Source organism: Balaenoptera borealis, assembly GCF_965194805.1.
Source record: "Balaenoptera borealis genome assembly, chromosome: 13".
Taxonomy (NCBI): Eukaryota; Metazoa; Chordata; class Mammalia; order Artiodactyla; family Balaenopteridae; genus Balaenoptera; species Balaenoptera borealis.
In genome coordinates, this window is record NC_138870.1 from 44972419 (window position 1) to 44980168 (window position 7750).

Here is a 7750-nt window from a genome sequence, read left to right on the forward strand (position 1 = left end):
ATCAGAATGTTCTAAACAGATGATTATATCACCTGCAAATAAAGACAATTTTACTTTTTCCTTTTCAATCATTATTTCTTTTATTTATTTTTCTTGCCTTATTGCCTGGGTAGAACCTCTAGTACAACTTTAAATAGAATGAGTGAGTGTGGACATCTTTGCCTTGTTCCTGATTTAGAGGGAAAGGTGTGTATAGATACATATATACATATATATGAGCTATTTTATCAGTTTTATTCAAATATAATTCACATACCATTCAATGTATCCACATTAAAAGGGTACAAGTTAGGGCTTCCCTGGTGGCGCAGTGGTTGAGAATCCGCCTGCCAATGCAGGGGACACAGGTTCGATCCCTGGTCCGGGAAGATCCCACATGCCACAGAGCAACTAAGCCCGTGCGCCACAACTATTGAGCCGGTGCTCTAGAGCCCGTGAGCCACAACTACTGAGCCCACGTGCCTCAACTACTGAAGCCCACGTGCCTAGAGCCTGTGCTCCACAACAAGAGAAGCCACTGCAATGAGAAGCCCGCGCACTGCAACGAAGAGTAGCCCCTGCTCGCCGCAACTAGCGAAAGCCCGCGCGCAAGAACGAAGACCCAACACAGCCAAAAATAAATAAATAAAAATAAATAAATTTATTTAAAAAAAAAAAGGGTACAAGTTAATAGTTTTAGTATATTCACAGATTTGTGCAACGATCTCCAGAATTCATTAATTTCAGTATATTTTCATCACTGTCTCAAAAAATCTTGTACCCATTCCCCCAATCCCTCCAGCTTTGGGCACCTGTTTTCTAAAGTGACTGTACCAGGGCTTCCCTGGTGGCGCAGTGGTTGAGAATCTGCCTGCCAATGCAGGGGACACGGGTTCGAGCCCTGCTCCAGGAAGATCCCACATGCCGCGGAGCAACTAAGCCCCTGCGCCACAACTACTGAGCCTGCGCTCTAGAGCCCGCGAGCCACAACTACTGAGCCCACGTGCCACAACTACTGAAGCCTGTGCACCTAGATCCTGTGCTCTGCAACAAGAGAAGCCACCGCAATGAGAAGCCCGCACACCACAACGAAGAATAGCCCCCGCTCGCCGCAGCTAGAGAAAGCCCGCGTGCAGCAACGAAGATCCAATGCAGCCAAAAAAAAAAAAAAAAATTATAAAGGGCTTCCCCGGTGGCGCAGTGGTTGGGAATCTGCCTGCTAATGCGGGGGACATGGGTTCGAGCCCTGGTCTGGGAAGATCCCACATGCCGCAGAGCAGCTGGGCCCGTGAGCCACAATTACTGAGCCTGCGCGTCTGGAGCCTGTGCTCCGCAACAAGAGAGGCCGCGATAGTGAGAGGCCCGCGCACCGCGATGAAGAGTGGCCCCCGCTTGCCACAACTAGAGAAAGCCCTCGCACAGAAACGGAGACCCAACACAGCCATAAATTAATTAATTAATTAATTAATTTAAAAAATTATAAAAAAATAAAAAATAAAAAAAATAAAGTGACTGCACTAGGTTACAACCCCACCAGAAGTGTATGAGGTTCCAATTCCTCCATACCCTCACCAACACTTGCTATTTCTCTTTTTAATTATAGCCATCTTATTGGGTATGAAGTGGTATCTTGTTGTGGTTTTTATTTGCATTTCCCTGATAATGATGTTGAGCATTTTGTCAGTTGCTTATTGGCCATTTATATATCTTCTCTGGAGAAATGTCTATTCAGATCCCTTGCCCATTTTTTAACTGGGTTATTTGTCTTTTATTACTGAGTTGCAAGAGTTCTTCATCTACTCTAGATATAAGTCCCTTATCAGATATATGATTTGCAAATATCTTCTTCCATTCTTTAGGTTTTCTTTTCACCTCCTCGATGCACAAACTTTAAAGCACAAAAGTTTTAAATTTTGATGAGATTCAATTTATCTATTTTTTTCTTTGGTTGCTTGTGCTTTGGTGTCATTCGTAAGAAGGCTTTGCCTGACCCAACCTCACAAAGATTTACTCCTCTATTTTGTTCCAAGAGTTTTATAGTTTTAGCTCTTACATTTAGTTCCATGATCTATTATGAGTTAATTTTTGTGTATAATGTGACAAGGGGGTTCGACTTTGCATGAGGCTATCCAGTTGTCCCAGCATCATTTGTTGAAAAGACTATTCTTTCCTCTAATGAATTGTCTTGGCATCCTTGTTGAAAATCAATTAAGTGGAAATGTGAGCGTTTACTTCTGGATTCTCAATCTATTCCGTTGACCTGCATGTGTATCCTGTAAACCACATTGTCTTGATTACTATAGCTTTGCAGTAATCAAAGCTTCCATTCAGGACATGGTACTGTCTCAGCATTGACGTGTGACAGTATGTAGCAGAAGGGAACAGCACCACAACACCTCCAGTTGACAGTAAAAACATTTAAACCTCTGAGCCAACTTTAAAATGTATGTGATTATAAGAAAAAACTAAAAATACCATGCTACAAACTAAGGAAATGTGCAAGCTCATTATGCTGGCACCAGAGAATTTGCTAAAAATGAACTTCAGGAATTTTTCAAAACTAGGCCATCAGACTACTGGATTCCTCTAACATGTGGAAACTGGATCTCAAGAGCCAAAAAAGTATCAGTCTAGAAAAGAAAGAACAGAATTATTGCATTTGGGGTATAAAATTAAAGAGATGCTGGCTTGTACAAACAAAAGATATTCCTCTTTTTTTTTTTTTAAGATTTAGTTATTTAATTTATTTATTTTTGGCTGCGTTGGGTCTTCGTTGCTGCACACGGGCTTTCTCTAGTTGCGGTGAGCGGGGGGCTACTCTTCGTTGTGGTGCGCGGGCTTCTCATTGCGGTGGCTTCTCTTGTTGTGGAGCATGGGCTCTAGGCACGCGAGCTTCAGTAGTTGCGGCACGTGGGCTCAGTAGTTGTGGCTCGCAGGCTCTAGAGCGCAGGCTCATTAGTTTTGGCGCACAGGCTTAGTTGCTCCGTGGCATGTGGGATCTTCCTGGACCAGGGCTCGAACCTGTGTCCCCTGCATTGGCAGGCAGATTCTTAACCACTGGACCACCAGGGAAGTCCCAGATATTCCTCTTTAGAATAAAATACATCTTCTGCTTAAGAGACAGACACTTTTGTGACCTTGTCAAGAACCTGAGCTTTGCCCAGCCTCAGCTGCCTTATTTGTAAAATACGGCTTTAAAAAATCTACCTAAAGGCCAAGGTTGTACAGATGAGTACCTGTTCTGTCCTTTTAATTGCAAGACCAAAAATTCTATGAAACTTGGAATGCTAATGCTAAACCAGGGTCTGCAAGGGCATTGCCATCTTCATACAGTACCCAATCTGCAAGGTTCTCCACTTAACATTAAAAAAAACTCTCTAAAAAAAGAGATGAATCAACTAAGCATCCCAACTCTGTACCTCACCCCCCACCTACCATCCTAGTTTATCAACCTATTCTCTCTGCTGCCCCTGTGCTAGCTCTCAGGGGAACCGCATTTCCCCCTTTAGAACTCTGGCTTTTTGTTTCCCTCAGCACAGTTATGATGGGTTAGGAGATCCAAAAGGATGTTAGTTTAAATTTTTAAATTACGTGAATAGGGAATTCCCTGGTGGCACAGTGGTTAAGGATTCACCTGCCAATGCAGGGGACACGGGTTTGAGCCCTGGTCTGGGAAGATCCCGCATGCCGCAGAGCAACTACGCCCGTGCGCCACAACTACTGAGCCTGCACTCTAGAGCCCGCGAGCCACAACTACTGAGCCCACGTGCCACAACTACTGAAGCCCGCACTCTTAGAGCCTGTGCTCCACAACAAGAGAAGCCACCACAATGAGAAGCTTGTGCACTGCAACGAAGAGTAGCCCCCCTCGCCACAACTAGAGAAAAGCCCACGTGCAGCACCAAAGACCCGACGCAGCCAAAAATAAATAAATAAATAAATAAAGTACATGAATATATCCAGTACCAATGAACATACCTGGTGCCTAGATTGTGGTTTCTAAATGCCGTTCTCCAGTAAAAGGAATCAGGGCTCCTTGCTGATTGCAAGACTGGGCAGAGAAGGGACAAGATTTTTGCTGTGCCAGGAGGAAAGGCAGTGTTTTAAAAAAAAAACAAAAAGTCATGTTTAAAGGACATGGGAGCCAGATTAAAGCAGCTCTCTATGGTCAAAACTGGGACAATCTGAGCATTAAAAATAAGTAAGGTTAGAAATGGATTATAAGTTACTTAATAAAACAAGGGTCTGGGACATCCCTGGTGGTCCAGTGGTTAAGACTCCGCGCTCCCAATGCAGGGGGCCTGGGTTGGATCCCTGGTTGGGGAACTAAGATCCCACATACCGCAACTAAGCCCACGCGCCGCAACTAGAGAAGCCCGCGCACCCCAACGAAGACCCACCGCAGCCAAAAATGAAGGGTCCATATTGAAAAAAATATATGACTAAATGAATAAGGAGAAAGGAGGGCTCTTCTTTATAGTCAAATGCCAAATTATAAAAGTGGAGGGAATGTTGGAGTTAGAAAACCACCATTTGGCAATCATTATGATAAAAGTTGGTTTGGCAAGCATTGTGAATGGATACTAAGTCTAGATGGGGAAAATATGAAGAGGAACAGGATATCTGCAAAATCTCAAAATGTCTCCTCACAGATTATTAGCTGCAAAGGGCACAATAGTAACCATGCCTTGCAGAAGCCAGACACCACCCTGACCACTTTTGACTTTGATCAAAGTTACATCACCAGTAAGGAGCAGATGGACATTGTGGCCCTCGTGATGTGCTTCTCTGAAAAGGACACACGTGACAAGTCATATTGCAGCTTAGAATGCTAACCTGCATCCAGTCGTGAGGAAGCATCAGGAAAAAACAAACTGATGAACATTCTATAATATAACTGGCTTGTATTCTTTTAAAATGTCAATGTTAATGATACAGAAAGGCTGGAAACAACATGATCCTGGACTGGGGTCTTGTACTGGAAGGGGGAAATGCCATAAAGAGCATTGTTGGGACAATCAACAACTTTGGAATATAGACTTTATTTTATCTATCATCTATTTATTTATTTATTTAGGCTGTGCCGGGTCTTAGTTGCAGCATGAGGGCTCTTTGTTGTGGCACGGGCTTCTCTCTAGTTGTGGTATGTGGATTTTCTCTCTCTAGTTGTGGCGTGCAGGCTCCAGAGGGCATGGGCTCTGTAGTTTGTGGCACGCGGGCTCTCTCGTTGAGGCGTGGGAGCTCAGTAGTTGTGGCGCATGGGCTTGGTTGCCCCGCAGCATGTGGGATCTTAGTTCCCCGACCAGGGATCGAACCCGCGTCCCTTGCATTGGAAGGCGGATTCATTACCACTGGACCACCAGGGAAGTCCCTGGAATATGGACTTTAGATGAAAGTATGGTGTCAGTGTTAAATTTCCTGAATTCGATCATCATATCATGGTTAAAATAATATTCTTGTCCTTGGGAAATATGCACTAGAGTATTAAGAAATAAAGAGGCATATTGTTTATAACCGACTCTCAAACGGTTCTGAAAAAAATAAGTTATAGTACATACATAAAGAAAATTTGTCAAAATGTGAAAATTGATAAATTCAGGTAAAGAGTATATAGACGTTCTTGCAACTTTTCTCTAAGTTTCAAATTATTTCAAAATAAAAAGATTTTTTAAAGGTATATAAAGAGGAGAAATAGCCAGCTTAGGACCTAGGGCGCATAAGAACAGTTCCAAGTGTCCAAATTCTGACTTTACTGTAGTTTGCACCCTTCCATCCACTCTCCTAAAAAGACTCTTACCCCAACCTTGCCATATCCAAGGTGCCCCACCCAGCTTTTAGCTTCCCAGCCCGTGGCCTACCACCCTGTGAAGTCACCATTTTCCTTCCCCAGTCATGGGGAGGCTAGCCTCTTGAATACTTTGACCCCTTTAAACAAAAGAGAAAACCCACTCAAACATTGTAATTCACCCAGGTGTTCCCAACGACCTTGTTTTCTGTTTGATGGTAATACGATTTCTCCAGGCCAAGGGCAAGATGGGTGACCAAACCTGTGAATGCCTTCATTCTTCCCGCAAGCAACAGATCCACAGCATACGGTTAATAAAATGGCCCTGATACCACACACTATGAATTATGTACACCTGTCAACAGAAGCAGACTAGACCCATGGTTAAGAGCCAGAGGAAGATGGTCTGAATTTGGCTTTGACCCACCACTTAAAAGATGTGTGACTGAGAGCAAGTCAACTAGTACCTGGAGCTCATTAACCATTCACTTAACATTACCCACCTTGTAAGTACCAGACTCCACTTTCGGAAGCAATGATACAAAATCTCTGCTCCCAGAGCTTACATTCTAGCTGAGTGAGACCAGGGGAGGCAGGTGTAGGGGAAGTAAGTAAGTAAGTAAGTAAATAAATAAATAAATAAATAAAATACAGTGTATGCCAGATGCTTATACATGCCATGGAGAAAAACAAGGCAGATGTAACAACAGAGGGTGAAAATGTAATTTTAGATCAACAATTCAAGGAAGGCTTCAATAAGTCGGTGACATCTGAACAAAAATCTAAAGGCAATGAGGGAGCGAATCATGTAGATGGGTGAACACCCAGGCCAAAGGGGCAGCAGGTGCAAAGGGCCTACAGCAGGGACAGGCCTCAGTTGAGGGATGATTGCTTTAGTCTTAGGTGGGCTCTTGGAAGGCAAGAAAAGGAATTACGCACAGCAGGAGCTCAGTAAATGTTGATGGGAGAGAAGAAGGAAGAGAGAGACTACCATATTGTATCCAGAGATTTTAAGATTGAATTTTGGGAATGGAGGAAAAGAAGAATCCGTTTCATAAAGCTGGAGAAAAATAGATGATTCACTGATTTTATGTCCTGTCTTTCTAGCCTTCTCTTTTTTTTTTATTTTAATTAATTTATTTATTTAGTTTCGGCTGCGTTGGGTCTTCATTGCTGCGCACAGGCTTTGTCTAGTTGCGGCAAGTGGGGACTACTCTTCGTTGTGGTGCATGGGCTTCTCATTGTGGTGGCTTCTCTTGTGGAGCACGGGATCTAGGTGTGTGGGATTCAGTAGTTGTGGCGCGTGAGCTCAGTAGTTCTGGCGCACGGGCTTAGCTGCTCTGTGGCATGTGGGATCTTCCCGGACCAGGGATCGAACCCTTGTCTCCTGCATTGGCAGGCGGATTCTTAACCACTGCGCCACCAGGGAAGTCCTCTAGCCTTCTCTTAAACATATTTCAGAGATGGAGATGATTCAAGGAATTTGAAGATTTTCATTTTTGTTTGGCTTTCTGGCTTTGCTTTGAGCTGAAAAATAAGGACTTTTTTAGTTTGCTTTTACTATGTTTAAGACATTTTTCAGATAAATAGAACTCTTTAAGATTAGGGCTTGGAGCTCAAATTATTAGTACTCTTAAAACAAATTTATTATTTGGAAGAAATTAGAGACCATTTATTGCAAGAATAACAAGTTTATAGGGAAATTATTAGTAATTTATGAATAGAAAATCTTTTTTCCCCCAAATGGTCAAGAGAATTGGGTTTGAGATTTGGATGTTCTTTTGCTATGGTTTGTACGGTCTGTATTTGCTTCTTCAAATAACTTTGGATGACTTTTACATGACCACGTTATTGTTTTCATAAATGGTATTTTTAGGAATTGGAAATAACAGAAAGTTCTGGTAGACTTGCCACTTGTCCTAAATAACTTGTGTAGCTAAATGCCTCTTTCCCAAAAAGTGACTGAGAAGCAACATCAGGCCAGGA